We start from the raw sequence: 17,341 nt of genomic DNA, 5'->3' as shown, positions 1-17,341 counted from the left end.
GCAGTGCCAAACCAATCAGTGAACTGAGTTAGTAATCACACATCCTTAATCCTAGCACCCTTAATTCCTAGTATTGCATCATGAATGAATCACACACTGCATTCAGCCACCTCTGAAAAAAAACCTATCTCTAAACACATGAGGCTTTGTGTGGATGTCTAGACACAAGCCATAATATGGAACCTGCATGATTGACTTCCAAGTCAGGAAGAGCATATACGCTTAATAAGTAGCACCCATCGTCTTCTTGGTATCAATGTCTAGTGTCCATGGATTTTGGGGATTTTTTCCCAATTATGGCATCACAGCAGGGTTTTTTTTTTTTTTCCTATTTCATATGTTGTGTATGAGCTCCAAATGGAGCTGTGGGATGAGATGTACTTTTTGTATCAGCTTTCTCTGTTTTTTCTCATAGGTTGTCTTCCCCCACTTCTCCATACCAATCATATGCCACTTTCCCACATGTGGCTGGGTCCCTTCTTGAGTCCCAGTTCTTTTGTGGTTATGCGTTGCTCACCCTCATATCATCACCACACTGCTATAATGACGACAGTTGCATAATACCATCATATGTGAAAGAATGTGGTCCATTCTTTCTACTCACTTGAAAGCTTATTAAGTATCCTTGAAGAAGTAGTTTGTTGCAGGAATTACTTTGAAATCAGTTTGTGGTAAAGGTGACAAACCATTGCACCAAAGCAAACCATAGTCAGTACTGAACATAGGTCCCCTTGAATAAGACTGCTTCATGGCTCTCCTGGCATGGCAGACTGCTGTGTGGAATTTGCCCAAAAAAAGAGCCCTTCTCCTGCTCTGTCTTTCCCTAATACACAGCCCACATAGTCCTGAGCACATGAGCATGCAACTTCTTGTTCTTGGAAGGATCTTTCAGAAATGCACACCCTCTTCCTCTGGAAAGGTCAGTTCTTAAAACAGCAACTCCATGGAGGAACTATTGCCATACCTATTTATGAAGGGCAAACACCAGTACATCTACAGTTAATATTTATAAGCTTTCAAGTTGTAGCGGCAACTATGAAATGTTTGAACTCAGTATCCATGAATATTAAGGACCAGGCTGGTGAATACGAGAAGGCTCAATCAAGAAGCACATGGAGCTTATTATCTTTTCTGCATCTTCTCCCATCTCACCTGCACCTGTCCAGTGCAGGCTGAGACAGCATCAAACCATGCAAAGATGCAGGTCATAGTGTGCCCTGGGGACACTGGAGGTCTTAGTTCAGCTTGAGGAGAACAAATCACCACACAGAGTCTGTATCAATCTTATCTATGCCGTTTTAGCACAGAGATAACTGTGATAATTCTAACCATGTTACAAGAGCAATGTATTATCACAGAATCACTAATTTGCTGAGGCAACAGTACAATTTACACATTCCCAATCCCATCTCTAATTGTCTGCCACTTACTCGGTGCTGCAAAGGAAGACACAGCAGGGGAGGCTAGAAAGGCAAGCCAATACACCACAGCTTTCAGAGCCCACCATTGACACACTCCTTGCTTCCATGACTTTGCAAGAAAAGTTTCAAAAGGGGTAAAAATTCTGCTAGGAAAAGAGATTTTTGAAACAGAAATCATTGTCTGATAGAGATAATTTTAAAATTGGGACAATTTCAGCCACTTCTCACCCACAAACTGCTCTGAGGGAACTTAAGATCATGGGAAAATGGTTTGCAAACCCAGAGTGAGGAGCTGTGCAAGAGATGTGTCAGTAGAGTGTGTCCTCAGACGGGGCTGGAGGGTCCGCCCTGCAGCTTCTCCCTTTTGTGGGTATCTGACAACTCCTTTTTGGCCTGTTGTCATCCTTGCAGATTGTTTCTCCATGCCTTTATGGGTTTTTTTCCCTTTAATATCCCACCAAAGCTGACTAAACCTGGGCTACCTGTACGCAGGCCTTTACACCCTGCAGGTGACATGGGAAGGATGGTGACAGTTTTGCCATCCATCTCCTGTTGCTATCACATGGCTTCCCGCATTAATGGCATCCCATCCGAGGTGCCTCCAAGTCACACTGACCCATATGTAACAAGGAACAGAGCTTCTGTCTCAGCCTTTCCCAAGACTACAATAAGAAGGGGAGAGATAAATTCAAGACAGCTCACCTTAGACTTATCTCCAAACAACAATTCAGGAAGTTGAAAAACACTGAGCAGCCTATGAAGGCCAGTTGCCTGAATACTTCATGGAATTAACAGATTACCCCTGCTAACAGGGAAGTTCTAGGATTTTACTAAACGCGCACACACAGGGGCTCACATCTTTATGTGTATGGAGAAAACTAACATTACAAAGCTATTATGGTTTGATCAGTTGTGAAATACACCGTGTTCATATAGCACATGCCGAGATTTCAGAGAATGAAGAAATTCCTTCCTGTTTATGAGCAGGAAAGGTTCTATGGAGGAGGCCACAGTTAAGCAGACCATGAGTACAATAGATGTCCAGAAAGGGAAAGAAGACAGACTGATCAGTAGGGGATGCCACTGGTAAAGGCTTGAGGGTGAGATGGAGCCATCCTTAGAGGAGGGCAGCAGGGTGAATTACGTGACAGCACAGGCTCCGTGGACAAGGGAGAAGGCCAGGCTTACAGAGTGACTATCTGACATTGTGAGGCTTCTTCAGTACAAGAAATTAAGCCAAGTGTTACAAAGATTAAGGAAGAAAAATTTAGTCATCATTCCTCAGCTGGAAGCAGTATTGTATAAGCCAAAATAACTGAACAAAAAGAAAGTTAGTCTTGGGGTATGTTGGAAATGTTGCTTTTTATCCCTTGGAGTATAAATTGGTACAGTTATAATTTAACAGTTTTTAATTCATAATAGTTTTTGGCCATTTAATAGTTCTTATCAATTAAGCATGATAAAAACCTGCTGTGTCTTGTGAAAACTTAGTTTTATTGAGTTATTTTATTCACCATAATAAAACTTCAGAGTATCACCAGTGGGTATGACTTGCCATAATTTCAACACCACTCTAATTCATACAAAATGAAACTACAAAAAAACTAGTTGAAAAATAATTTATATGTACCTTCAATCAAATTGTTAGTCATCAAAATAATTTGGAATAAATAGGTTGGCATGATGAGCCCAGGATGTAGCCCAGAATTTGCCTTGCATGTTCAGGCTCTGAGTTCAATTCCTGACACCATAAAAATAAAAAAATAAAAAAAAGCAGTCATATCTCAGTGTAGCAGTGGATTAGTTCCATGACCATCCATTAAAAAAATAAAAGGTTGGTACAATATGCTATCAATAAAAACAAATGTGGACCATTGCAGAGGCCAAGGTCCTTCTGTCTTGCACTGGAAATTTCACATTTTTCTATTCTCCACTAGAGAAGACTCAAAAGCCAGTGAAGGAGGAGCAGTATATCAGTGGTCACTCAATCTGTGATGGCCAAATTCCAGTCCCTATTTAGTTCATTTGAAGAAATCCAGATGAATAAGGGATAAATAAATGAGGAACTAAAATTGATTTTAATAATAGAAAGATAACATTTAGATATTAATTTATTACAGTTGTTTATTGCAAGAATTATACAGCAATCTTTATGAAGAATATGAGTACATTTAGCTAAAGATTATGAACAAATGATGAGCCTACTGTGAAAAGAACTGAGAGGGAAAATCATACAGAATATTGAGAAGTCAATGTTAAACTATATTTTCACTTTGTCACAGGTTCATCCATCCAACACATACTTATTGAGTGTGTAGGATACAGTAATCACTGTCGTGGGTGTCAGGCACACAGCAATAACAAAAAAATAAGCTTGGCCTGTTTTGAGTTCATATTCCAGAAAGAGACACAGATATTTAGAAAACAATCAAGTAAATGCATTTACTGCTATACGAAGGAGTAGTTAATTTCTGGAGAGAAATTAAATGAAGTGGAATGAAGGAGAGCCATGGAAGCATTTCATGAAACCAGTGGCTAAGGAAAGGCTGCGTGTGTAATTCTGAGGAAGAAACCAGGCTAAGAAGAGAAACAGGACCTTGAGATATCTGGGGAAGGATTGCCACCGGCAGAGGAATCAGAAAATGTGCAAAGCCCAAGAAGATAATGCAGGTTACAAAGGAGAAAGAGAAAAGTTCAACAAGGCTAGAGCTGGATCAAGAGGCAGGAAGTGGTAGATGAGTCTAGAGTTAGCCAGAGACCTATATATAGGATGAAGAATTCGTGTCAAGAATCTTATTTTTAGGAAAGTTTTATGCAGAAAATGTATCCTTTGATTGATTTTTTCAGAGCTTTGTTCTAACTTCTTCATGAAAAACACTCTGAAGACATGAAGAAAACAAGCGTAGAAGCAGAAAACCAAGTTAGCAGATCATTGTTAAGATGGAGGGTAACTGTAGTGGCAACTACAAGGGTAGTGGAAAGTGGTATCCTTTGGGATCAACTTTTGTTTGTTTGTTTGTTTGTTATATTTTAGGGAAGGGTCTACAGGCTGTTCAGGGTCTCACTACTAGATCATACTCATAGTGATCTGCCTGTTTACAGCCTCCCAAGAGCTAGGATTACAGGCACACACCACCACGCCCCAGTCTCAATTGCTGTGTCATCATGCCCCAGGGGCAGAGCCTGCACAGCAGGCTAGGGGATTGAACCCCCAGCCCCTGCACCAGCTTGCAGGCGCTTTAATCCACTGAGCTATTTGGTTGGCCCAGGGATCAACTTTGAAATTAAGACAAACACGGATTTAATGCTGAGGGAGGAAGAAAGAAGCATACAAGGTGGGATATCTAGAGGTTTGACCTTGAACAGTTGAGCACAAACACGTGGTGCTAAGGACTAGAAGTAGAAACATAAGGGGAAGCAGAAGGAGTCGGAAACTCTGTGTTTAAGGAGCCTGCAAGATATGCTGAGTAGGCATTTGATAATAAGGCCCTCGTTCCTGAAATATCTGGGCAGGAGGGAAAAGCTTAAAGAGCCTGCATGGTGAATATGGTCATTTAAAACAAAAACACTAGTTGAAAACACATGTGAGGTTGGCATAGATAGAAAACCGATTACAGGACAATACCCGAGGCATTGCAAAGTTAAAAATGTTGCAATGTTGGGAAGAAATCAGTAACAAAGACTGAAAATACAGGCCAGAAAATGATGAGGATTGCTCAGAGGTGTCCTGAGGCCAAGTGGAATCCTTCAAGAGGGATGACGTGATAAATTGCACCAACTACAACTGATATGTCACATAAGACACAGGCTGAAAAACAGTGACCCAGATTTAATGGAAGTCATTGGTATTCAAGGGGAAGTTTTGGGGTGAAAATGGGGACAAAGTCTGAGAATAGAGAGAGTGTGAAAGACAGTGAGCATAGGAAGTCCAAGAAGATTTTATATGATGTGAGGAGACAAGTAGGAATCCAACTGGAGGCCAAGCTTGTTTTGTCCTTTGTTATGTATTCCAAGAAAAATAAGTAAATAACTAACAAAATCTCCTCAATTGAATGAAACACAAACAAACAACTGGCCGTTGTCCAGACTACAGTGAGAAATGTTAGGAGCTTTCTTTTAAATTCATTTTTGTTAAGTACCTCAAACGTAGAAAGGAGAACACATGAACATGCATGTATATGTGAATATGCATGTATGTACGTGTATGTATGTGTCCACCGGGAGAATGACCACCTGTGTAAATGACAGCACTTAACATATCTCATTCATATTCTTTTATGATTACATTCATATTTCTTTCTGTTTTAACTCTAAATTTTCATTTATCATTTCATGGTGTTTCAAAAGTAGCTTTTAAAACATGCATTAATATAACTGAAAAATGTTTTTGTTCAGCTTTGCTCACTATTTTTGTTTAAACAAAAACATGTGGTGTACATTTTCTTATGACTTAGACACTGTAATGGAGAGCTTCATCTATAGCATTTTGATTTACATAGCCATAGCCCATTCAAATTTGCTGAAATACATAATTCATTATTATATACTAAACTACTAATTCTTATGCCATTAGTAATGGACAATTTTCCATTACTTAACAGTAATTTTCTTTTTGAAAAATTCTGCAGTGTTCTTTCTCTATACATAGCTTCTGACATACATGTACTAATTTCTCTGGAGTATGTATGCAGGAATCAAGTTGATAAGTTATAATATTCACTCATCTTTGATTGCTTGGTGATGACACATTATTTTTCAGTGCCATCATACTAATTTACACCCTTACAGTGGAATATGACGGTTCTCTTCACTTTAAAACCATGCCAGCACTTGGTACTCTCAGACTATAATTTTATTCATTTTGTGGGTGTGAAATGGCAATGCAATGTAATTTAATTTGCATTTCTCTGGTTATTAATGACATAAAGCATGTTTTCTCATTTGTACATCTCATTCAAGTTTTCTATTTTGGGCTGCTGCTTTTATTGTTCTTTCATTTTTCCCTTTAGCTTTTTGTCTTGCCAAAATTGGTTCAATGGCAGTGTCTACCTCATTAAGAGCTATTTTGTCTCCTACAACTTCTAAGCACGGTGAAGGGAAAAAAAAATCAGAGAATCTTCTATAGAAATAATGCCACAGAAAGGTGCTGCTTCGTTGTTTCATACTATTAATTGGGATAGCTTCAACTCCCAGAAGGAATGAAGAGAGACACGAGCGTTCACCCACACTTATTGACTTCATGTGCTCTAAGCGCCATATGTATTAGCCGAGCAGACTGACTGCAAGATTGCAGCCTCCTCTTCTCTTGTAGTTCATCACTCCAAATGATGTCATTCCCAGTGCAGGTCTGACAGGCACTCATGTCCTACCTTGGTTCTATATCCCCAATCCATTAGTATTGGCTTGAGGTCAGTTCTTTGAATACAAGATCAATTCTAATATAGTTACATTGACTTCTCTGTCTATCAGAGAGTAGATAGAAAGTTGAGAGGGATCAATAAATTCCAAGCAACAAATAAGAAAATAATACATAGTGTATGTGAGCCAGTTAGAATGCATGGATTTCTCCATGCTAGGCATTGCTTTAAATATAGGTAGTGCAGAAATAATATGTTGGTGTCTGTATCTGAAAGTCAAAATGGAAATCAACTCCTTAAGCTTTATCTTTAGCTGAATAGAAAATAGGAAGTAACAAACTCCTTGGAATTGTGATCAAAATCTTACTTTTCCAAGGCTCATGTTAGCACGTTAGACCAGGTTCATGTGTTCTGTCCAAGTGCTTCTGTTGGATGTATCTAATTTCCATATATAAAGGAAAATATTCTTCATTGCGCGTATTTCCCAGATTCCATATCTATATCCCTCTACATCTCAAGTTCACCCCCATTATAAATTTTCTTTCCTATCTCCTTCCTGCCTGTAAAAATATCCTCTACCCAAAGCCCTGGCTAAATCAATGTTTTCCATAAACATTTTCTTTAGCTACTTCATTCTAGATTTTCCTCAATCTGCAAAACATCTCTGTAGCACTCTATCTCATCCACACCAGTGTAGGGGCTTATTGCACCTGTCTCTCATGGGTCTTCTGTCTCTGTCACCACCAAAATATTGACAACTGAAGGTGTGGAAGCAGTGTACACTGTCTATGCATGTCTCACCCATGGAGCACAGTGTCTGATTACAAAACTGATGCTGACTTAAAGCTGATTAATTATGACATGCATGAGTTTGCTCAAACCTCTTGCTAAAGCCAGGCCAATTATATTTGTCCAATCTCCACTAAGACTCTATTCTGCCTTTTATAATCTGAGGAACCAAAGCTAGCAGCATCTGCATTTCTTACCTACTCTTCTAGATTCTCGTTGTACTTTCATCTGTGAGTTGGTACCTGCTATTAAAAGTAAAATCATGCATTTCAGATCTGGATAAAATATTTGGATAAAAAGGCTCCATTATTCCTTTCCTAGGCTGAAAAAGGTACATGTTGCATAAAACATTCTGATTTCTTATTCCTGAAGCCCACTGTTACAAACTAAATGGTTCTACAGATGAGAAAGTCATGTCCTCGTGGGATCATAAAATGTCTGCAAATCTGACAACACAATGACTATGATAATTATGAAAATGTGTAGCAAATTAATTCTGCAAGACAGAAATAATAGACAATAACTACTGTATACAGGTCTAATTGCCAGTGCTTTTCTGATTAGAGGTTGCTTAATTTCCATGAACAGCCCTGTGTAGTAGGTACTGTGACTGCTGAACATTGATCAATATCTAGACTCCTCTCTTTGTTATGTGCTTCAGGACTGGGCATCAGAGCTCCTTATCTGGCTCCTTGCCCTCTGCCTTACCCCCCCAATCCAGCCAATGGGATATAGCAGCAATATATTAGTGCATGGGAGGAGAAAAAGTCAATATTTTACTTTACCAGCCTCCTTTTCACTGGGCTGTGTTTTGACAAGGAAGACTTTTCTTTATGAAAATCCAAAGCCTCTACATCTGCCCCACTTCTAAAGCTATAACTCACTAAAGAATATATTAATCACTCTTTCCTCTGGCCTCTTTAGATGTCAGTGGGGGACAATCTCTTATTGTTAGAGTTATTTACTATCCTTTAGTCATTTCCTGAGGGAATATACATAGGACTATAAATAACTTTTTGAAAAATTCTCTTACATTGCCCCTTTTGAGTATAGCACTTTACTGTCTTGATCCCAGCCATTGAAAGCAAGAAACTGAGGTACAGCAATATTCATTGTCTTAGTTGCTTTTCGCCTTGCCCCTTGCTGAGACAGAAAATTTGACACCCAAAGTTAAAAGGGGAAAGGTTTATTTAGCTCACAGCTTGCAGAGCTTTCAGTCCATAGCCAGATGGCTCCAAGGCAGTGTGACACATGACAGAGGGGCAGACCTTTCATGGTAGCAGAAGACAGCAAAAGCAACAAGAGGGAGAGGGCAGGCTCTTTCTGTCCCTTATATTGTGTGCTGGCTACCTGCCCTATGATGAGTGCGGCATTCACACCCTTAATCCCAATGCTGAACCTTGATTCAGTCACAAACTCTACATTTAGCCACCTATGAAACACCACCCACCACATGACTGCATGAAGCTTTGGCACAGCATCAAGACACAAGCCATAACATTAAGCTTCTTACTGCAGATCACCCAACAAGTGAGTGGCACAGCAGAGACTCAGGTCCTTGTCATTGGGCTCCATACGCTTTGCTCCTGCCCTCCTACTATGATGGCTTTGGGTCTGCGTGTCTCTGAATTTAGCCAGACAACTGTTTTTCACTCCAATATAGGCCTACACTTCTTCCTTGCCAGATGAAGTCAAGAGTAAAACCTCTTCCTTTGCCAGGAGAGAAAGATCACAGATCTATTTCAGAAAGGAATGTGGGCAGAGTTAACCATGAGGAAGGAAACAATTACTTTTTTGGTTTTCACATAATCAAGGTTCTACTGCAATCTGTTTTGCATTTGCACAGTAGAGATAGACAAGAATGGTTTACAGAAAATGAAAACTAGTACACAATGAAAAGGAGGGATTAGTGACTAAAAGCTGCTGTGGAAAGCCAGAGTTCTGCCTGAACACTGAAAAGGTTCAGGGCACACTTCTGCCCCAACTAATCCCATAGCAAACTTGAATTTAATACAAAAATGAACTTCAAAAAGGAAACTTCCACGGAAGCTACTCCAAGTGGCTAATGTGACACTCCACCCATATCCTACAATAAATCACTGAAAGCATGCAATTAAATCAAATTAAATAAGCTGCAGTGCCTCTTCCTGCAATTTGCCACGAAGACAATATTGTTTTAATGCAATTGTATATTAAATGTCTACTATAACTGATAGACTTTTTCTACAGAGCATTAGTGAATTTCTCCACATGCTTGCAAGGTAGACAATACTTTTTCCACTTGTCACATGCAGCGGGGGAGAGTCAGACTGTTTAAATTAGTTTCCTTAAAAAATATGAGTGGAGAAATCAAACTCAAGCAGTTTTTCAGTGTGTGTGTGTGTGTGTGTGTGTGTGTGTGTGTCTGTGTCTGTGTTTATTAGACTCACAGACACAAAATTAAGCAGTCAAAATCGAAAGCCTGGGAAAAGGTGAAAACTGCCTTGATCTCTACTGTTCATTTTTTTCCAGGTCTGTGGCACACATACCACTTCAATCGACTTTTGAGATTGTGAAAACAAAATAAACTGTGCTTAATAATCTGTTTTAGTTGCCTAAAAGCAAGAACAAAGTGCAAGAATAAAATGATATAAGAATAAAGTATAGTTGGATTTTATGTAGTTGGACTCTTCACACAGATAACCAAAATTATTAAACTTGTTCGCTCCACAAAATATGCTAATTACAGAATCTACCTGGCATTATCCAGGGCATAGATTTACGATATATTCTGTGACCTAAGAAAAAAGTGAAATCATGTTCCTTTTCTGACAGTTTCTAAGACCAGTTAAGAGGAGAAAAGTTCAGTTTTAGATGGCACTCCTTTCACATTCTTCCCCTTTTTCTTTCCTAATCTGTGTCTATGTGCTCTGCAGTGTATCAAGTTCTTTATTCAAAATCATTTTTAAAAACTCCTCAGTTATGGAACCATAAGCTGAGAGTTTCTATGATCACTCAGTTTCGGGGAACTCCAACAGATATAGCCCCAAGATCTGGTGTACATGCTTGCCCTTGCTGCGTCTAGGTTTTTTTTTTCCCCCCAGAGGTAGAGAGATTGTAGGCTTCTGCTGTTGTAGGCAGGGCTGCTAACAGTGTTTACAAAAATGGTTGAGAAAACCCATGTCTGTCTGACAGCTTTTTACCACATCAATTATAAATGCATTTCCCTTGGGTGGTATTATCTCTCGCCCAAGGAATTTTCCACTGTCCTGGAGCATTTGCTGAGGAGAATTGATTAGGAAGGCAGCTTCCCAGTAGATGGAGAGAAACTGCAAATGCCTCTGTTTGTTGATGTTGCCCTCATAGCATAAGTACTGCAAGAATGTGAACAATTACAGGAGAAAATTCAAGCAGAAGCTGGTGTGATAGAATTGGCAATTCACCCCTGCAGAGTGGAACAGACCCAGATATGGGAGGCAGAACTATACATCCTTGGGCAAAGGGATATTTGCTGGTGACTGAATTACAGACTTCAGCTATCTATAGGGAACCAGGAAAGATGCGATTTGTTAGGGGCTGGGGGCTGGAATTATCTGAAGTGGTCCAAGCAAGCAGTGTTTATCTGGTTGTTTGTATAGAATCAATTTTTTATTTTTTTTTTATTTTTTTTTAAATTTTATTTAGTTATGTGTGTGTGTGTGTGTGTGTGTGTGTGGCCAGCTCAGTCCACCAGGGGGCGGGCTGGCTGGCATGTGGTGCTGGGGGATTGAACCGTGGTCCCTGGGCTTTGCTAAGCTTGTTCTAAGTAGGTGCTTTAGACCACTGAGCCATCTCACCAGCCCCTAGAATCAATTTTTTAAAGGCTTTCAATATTCGTTTCTCTCTGTATTTAATTAATTTTATTGGTATGACAATTTAGATAGACATAATGATCACAATCATCATAGGGAATCTGTACCTGTGCATGACACATCCTGGTTCTTTCTCATTCCCCACTTCCTGGCCCTCCCTTGGAATGGTTCATTCACTGCATTCCTTTTCCTCTCCTTACTTACAAAACTTTATTTTCATTTTTTTTTCTCTTTTTTCTTTTCCCTACCTTCCTTTACTCTACCCACTTCCTAGCTCCCTTTCCCATTTGAATATTTTCTTTATATTTCACAATAGCTATTCTATATTTTGGTCCTTATTTACACTTTTGATTTCTCATGCCAGAGAGGCAACACAACATTTAACCATATGTCAGATTCATTTCACTTAAGAATACGGTCTCAGGGTCTATCTATTTATCAATAAATATCCCCAGTTTATCCTTATGTATGGCTGAATAGTACTCTCTTGTATAAAACAGTCACATTTCCTTTATTCAGCCATTGGCAGATGAGCACTGGGATGTTTCCAAGATGTGGATATTGCAAATTATAGAAGCACACCGATTGCCTCTTCTCTCTGCTCCTTTTCTTCCTTTCCTTTCTTACACCTCTTTTCATTATCATCATAGTGTAGTGGCTGAAAAGTAAGAATATGGCTCTCTAGATAAGTAAGGAATTTAAACAAGTTTAAACAATTCTGAATTTATTTAACAAGTAAACCTTTAAAAAGTATTAAATTCAGTTACTTATGTTTATGCTATAAAAGGTGTGTATGCTTAACTTTGAATAAAGGCAAGTCATTCAACCTTTAGTGGAAACTTTTTGTAACATTTAGCTCAGAATCAATATCCAATGAGTATTGAATTAACTTGCTAACTACAAGGGAAGTATAGTACAAATTGAAAGACTTAGGGAATGTGAATAACTATATGGAGGTGAAGGCCTCACAGTTTTCAACCATTGAACCAGTAATGCTCCCAAGTTTACCCATTTCTCTTTAGTAAATACAGCACAATTCCATGTTCAACACATCACCACAAGCCATGTCCAACACTGGCTACTGTAAACTGAGATATGTTACAAGTATAAAGTCTTAAAGCCCCAATTCAACAAAATATTAAACTTTAACATTAAATATGAAAATTAGTAACTTTTATGTTCATCATGTATAGAAATAAAATATTTTCAATATATTGGATCACATAATGTATTCACATGTCTCAATGTGTCTTTTTAACATGACTGATAACATTAGAATATTAAAGAAAATGTTCTGTTCTCCTTTGTATGTGGCTCATAGTCATATACCACCTTGCATTTCTATTGAATAGATGTTCAATGAGAAAGGAAAGATGCCATGTGTCTATGAAGTCAGTTATGACACTGCCCCATGGATACAGCTAAAATACTAATGAGAGAGTATTTATGAGCATCATAACACAGACATGTGACTGAAAAAGCTTTTTCCTATTTCCGGCTGCGCAGAGGCAGCTCATGCGTCTGGGACACCCCAAAGTTAGGACTTTACTTTGCACCCTGAGGCCACCCGTGGTGGCTCTGCAGCTGTCACACCTTTTTCCTGCCAATACTTGGTGTGAAAAGGAATCTTTCATTGCCACTGTATACAAATCTGGGTGTTATTACCAAAGGAACAGTGATTGAGGTGAATGTGAGCGAGTTGGGCCTCATGATACAAGGAGGCAAGGTTATTTGGGGTAAATATGTCCAGGTAACCAACAATCCTGAAAATGATGGATACATCAATGCAGTCTTAGTAGTTTGACAGATGTTTCACACAATAACTTCTTAAACTTACTGAAGACTACAGACCAATCAGGAAAATCATAACTTGAATACTGTTGAATAACTCTCATGACTACATTCACCAAGAAAACTATTTATTAAATTGTAAAACTGTTAAAATGTTTTACAAGTTAGTCTCTTATTAAGGATCTACTAAGGGCTTATGAGTTAGGGAGATTGAACCATTTGAAAAAGTAAACATAAGTCCTTGCATTAAAGAGTGGGCACTCAGCAACACAGATCTCTCATTCCTAAAAAGCCACCAGTATTTTGAGACAGTGCAGACTTAATTTAGGGGTCTAGGGCTAGGAAATCTGCTGAAGCTATTCTATCTCATCATTTATCATTAGTCCTAAAAAAAGTAATGATTAAGTTTATTCTCAATAGAGTCCATTTGTAATACTTTAAGAATGGCATTAGACTTTTATGTAGATAATTCCAACTTAGATGCACTGATGCCCTGAGAAGAAACTTTATTTGCAGTAAAATAATATAAGAAGGTTATATGTTAGGTGTGCATCTCAAATTTTGTGATCTGAATTAAATAGTCATGGTTTGAAAAAACAAAAAAGAAAAAGAAAGTAGGAAAACAGCTGGTAGGTACAGTAGGCATAGGACTTTATATAAATATGTATTCAGAGAAAAGCCTGGAAAATATAAAAGATGATTCATGAACAAACTTTAGTTTTTCAAACTATCTCATTATTATACTGCTTATTCCATAAATTAAATAGGCAAAAAAAACTGTTATGGAAAAGTATTTTAGCCACCTCTGAGTTTTCTAAATTAAGAATTTCCAAGTTTCTTCAAACACAGAGCCCAGTCATCGCTGCCAGGGGGTGAGTGGCATTTCTCATGTGCTGACTATGGTCAATAAGTGGTCCTCACTTGACTTCGGGAAGAGCTGCTATTATTCTGTTGTGTCTTTTTAAGAAATTAGACTAATTATTTTTTAATTAATTTTATTGAGAAACAAATATCAATGAGACAGTTTCAAAACCGATTAGTAGGACAATTTCTCTAATTAATACATTGTACATTGTTGTATTCATAATACAAGATGCGGACATGATATCCTGTCCAAACACTATTAGTAAAAGTTGTTCGTCACACTGAATGAAGAGAAAGTAGCTGTGTTTATATCCTAACTATTTTGTATATACAGATACAAAATGGTCCTTCATTTGTATCTCCTTTTTTGTTTAGTGTTATGAGAGATGGTTGTTACATTTCCATTCAAATATAGAAGGTGTGTGAACTCAGCAAAATAATCCAATATAGTCCAGTAGTCCATAATAAGAGTGGGTTATTCATAGGACTGGCAATGTCAGAACATGGTGATTTGAGCCTTTTACAGCTCAGCATATTAATATGGCTTTACTTTATATACCTTGTGTTTGTACTTTTCTGCTGGATGGTTAAGACCAAGATAAAACAAGACCTATATAACAAGACATGTAACTTCTGTATCTGATAAGGTCAGTCAAATCCCCTTAGGATTTACCCTGAAACCCTGTATCGCAGTTTGTAGATCTTTGTTGGTGTCAGCCATGTGGATGAGTCACAGCTATTGCTTGACCAATTCGCTCTCTGTGAAAGCCTGAGAGAATGTTTTCTCTCCATGTGACTCTCCTTAGGCACACTCTACATCATTGATCACTTTCCTCTGTGGCCCCATAATCTCCTTGATCAGAAAATTTGGAACATCACCGAGTTATAGGATATTACAGTACAAGTTCTCCTATGTCCTGAGTCCTCACTGACCTTGAAAGACTGTGACCAAAATGTTGGCTGTCTTTGTAGCCCTTCTTTTTCTCTAATTTTTGGTCTGCAAACTTAGGTTGTTAACCCTCCAGAAGAGAAGCTTATTGAAATTATTACCCTATAACATAGGCAGTTGAGCTTAACCTAATTGTCAGTCTGAATATCAAACATCTTAGACATAACATGGAACAGGTATTTTACATCAAATATTGAAATGTTAAACTTTAAATCCCTACAGAATGTGAAGAAAAAATTAAAAAATATTTTTAAAAATAATAAAAAGCAATTACATATTTTTACATAGGAATTTAGAAAGGCATCACATACATAAGAGAGAGAGAGAGAGAGAGAGAGAGAGAGAGAGAGAGAGAGGAGAGAGAGAAAGAGAGACAGAGATAGAGAAACAGAGACAGAGGCAGACAGTGGCTGATCTCATGTAACCACTAAAAGAATGAACACAAGCTCTTACATAGCTGCCTGTCCATCACTTCTACTTCCATTGCATCTCCTTACATGAAGGACCCCATTATTTCTTGACCTCATATTTTTGTGACTTGACAATAGCCTGACCTAACTCCCTGCCCCCACTGTCCATATCACACAAGGCCAGCTTCCTCACAATCCTTCTTTTTCCATGTCTTTTCCCCTTCTGACCAGAAAAGTATGTGGAGATACAAAGAATAACCATTTTCTTACCCATAGACTAGACACCAGCAGCCTTTCCAAAGGTGCTTATCAAGTATCAGCAGTTCTGTGCTGTCTCACCCTGACTGCTCATAGACCCCCATCTCCAGCACACCTGGCCTGATTGCACTCTGGTGTCCTTCTATGAATACAATATTCATCTTTCAAGGCTTTGCCCAACTGCCACCTTTTATGGAACAGTTTCATCTACTGCATGCTAGTTATTTGGGCAGAAACACAACCTAGGTCTTAACTCTGAGAAGTGCATTGCACCTATATTTCCAAAATCTAATCAGTTTCCAAGCAAGGCTCAGAAGCACAAATTTCAGTGGGCATTCTCTTTATGTTCTCAGCAAACAGCACTTTTCTGCTTGTTTCCTTTCCTACATAGCTTTCCACTTCCCCTGTCTGTCTTACTATCTTACAGTTCTTCAGATCTAGTCCTGCTATCCTTTTGTTAGGTTACCTCTGGTTTTTGTGTTCTGAGCTCCTGCAGCCACACCCCTCACCACCAGCTCCTCGGTTATGCTGCAGTGCATCCAGCCTGCTGGCTGCCTCCTAAGTGCAGTGTGTGGTTTTTAGGACTTGTCCATTCTCTTCAACTTCTGTCTGCCGCTTTGGACACCTCTCCATGCACTGTACATAAACCAAGTATGCAATAAAAATGAGCATAATTTTCCCTGGAGAATGATTGGAAAATTCTTCAAGAATTTTGGCATTTGGCACCTAGTTTCATTATGTTTTCTCTATTCCCTTCACTTCTACCATGTTTTCTGCCTGTACCTATTTATGCATTTACACATTATTTGAAAACCTGAGTGAAAACTTAGAGAATATATCACATATTTTACTTTGCCTGCAACTCCTAGTATGTGGTGGGCACTCAGTATTAGTTTGTAGAGTAAAGCAGTGAAGAACTCCAGCCTTGTTTATTCACAGAAAAGATTTTAACCCAGTTTTTATGACCTACTGCTGATGGTGAAACTAAGACTGTTTTACTTAATCAAAGGACTTTTTCCAATTTAGCCAAAATATTACTGCTAAGGCAGATAATTCTCTTGACTTTTCTGGCATGTTACTTTCTGCACAACAAAAGGTCTTCACACAATCTACCTAGAGAGACAGAGAGAAAGAGTACACAGGCAGACAGCAGCTTGCGCTTGTTTGGTAGCTTTAAGTTTGTAAGATCAGTCAGGTACATCTTGTAAAGGTAAACCCAGATCCAGGTAAATGTTAGTATTGGATATTTGAGTTTTGCAAGAAAAACATTTTCTGTTGGGTTGCTCCTTTTAAACACCATAACCAGAAATGTCCATAGGGAAATCAAAGAAACATGTTTGCCTTTACCGTCTATGTTACATGTTCTGTCTGTTCTCAGATTGTGACACTGTACTACTATTTTTTTATGAGTAGAGATTTCCTAACAGGCCCTAAAATATCTTTTAAAACATCAAAGAAATAAATGACCATCTTATAAAATTAATTGGATAAAACCTATTTTAAATTCACACAATAGGTTTTAAAAGATTTATGAAGCATAGATATATTTGCATATGCCTTATTTTTATACAATTAATTGTTATACTAAGAACTCAAAAAGAAATGTATTTCTAGTATAGAAACACATTTCTATAAATGTATATGCTTTGTTCTTTTTATATAACTAATTGAC

Source organism: Octodon degus, unplaced genomic scaffold (assembly GCF_000260255.1).
Source record: "Octodon degus isolate 3935 unplaced genomic scaffold, OctDeg1.0 scaffold00019, whole genome shotgun sequence".
Classification (NCBI taxonomy): Eukaryota; Metazoa; Chordata; class Mammalia; order Rodentia; family Octodontidae; genus Octodon; species Octodon degus.
Note: the sequence above shows the minus strand (reverse complement) of the source record.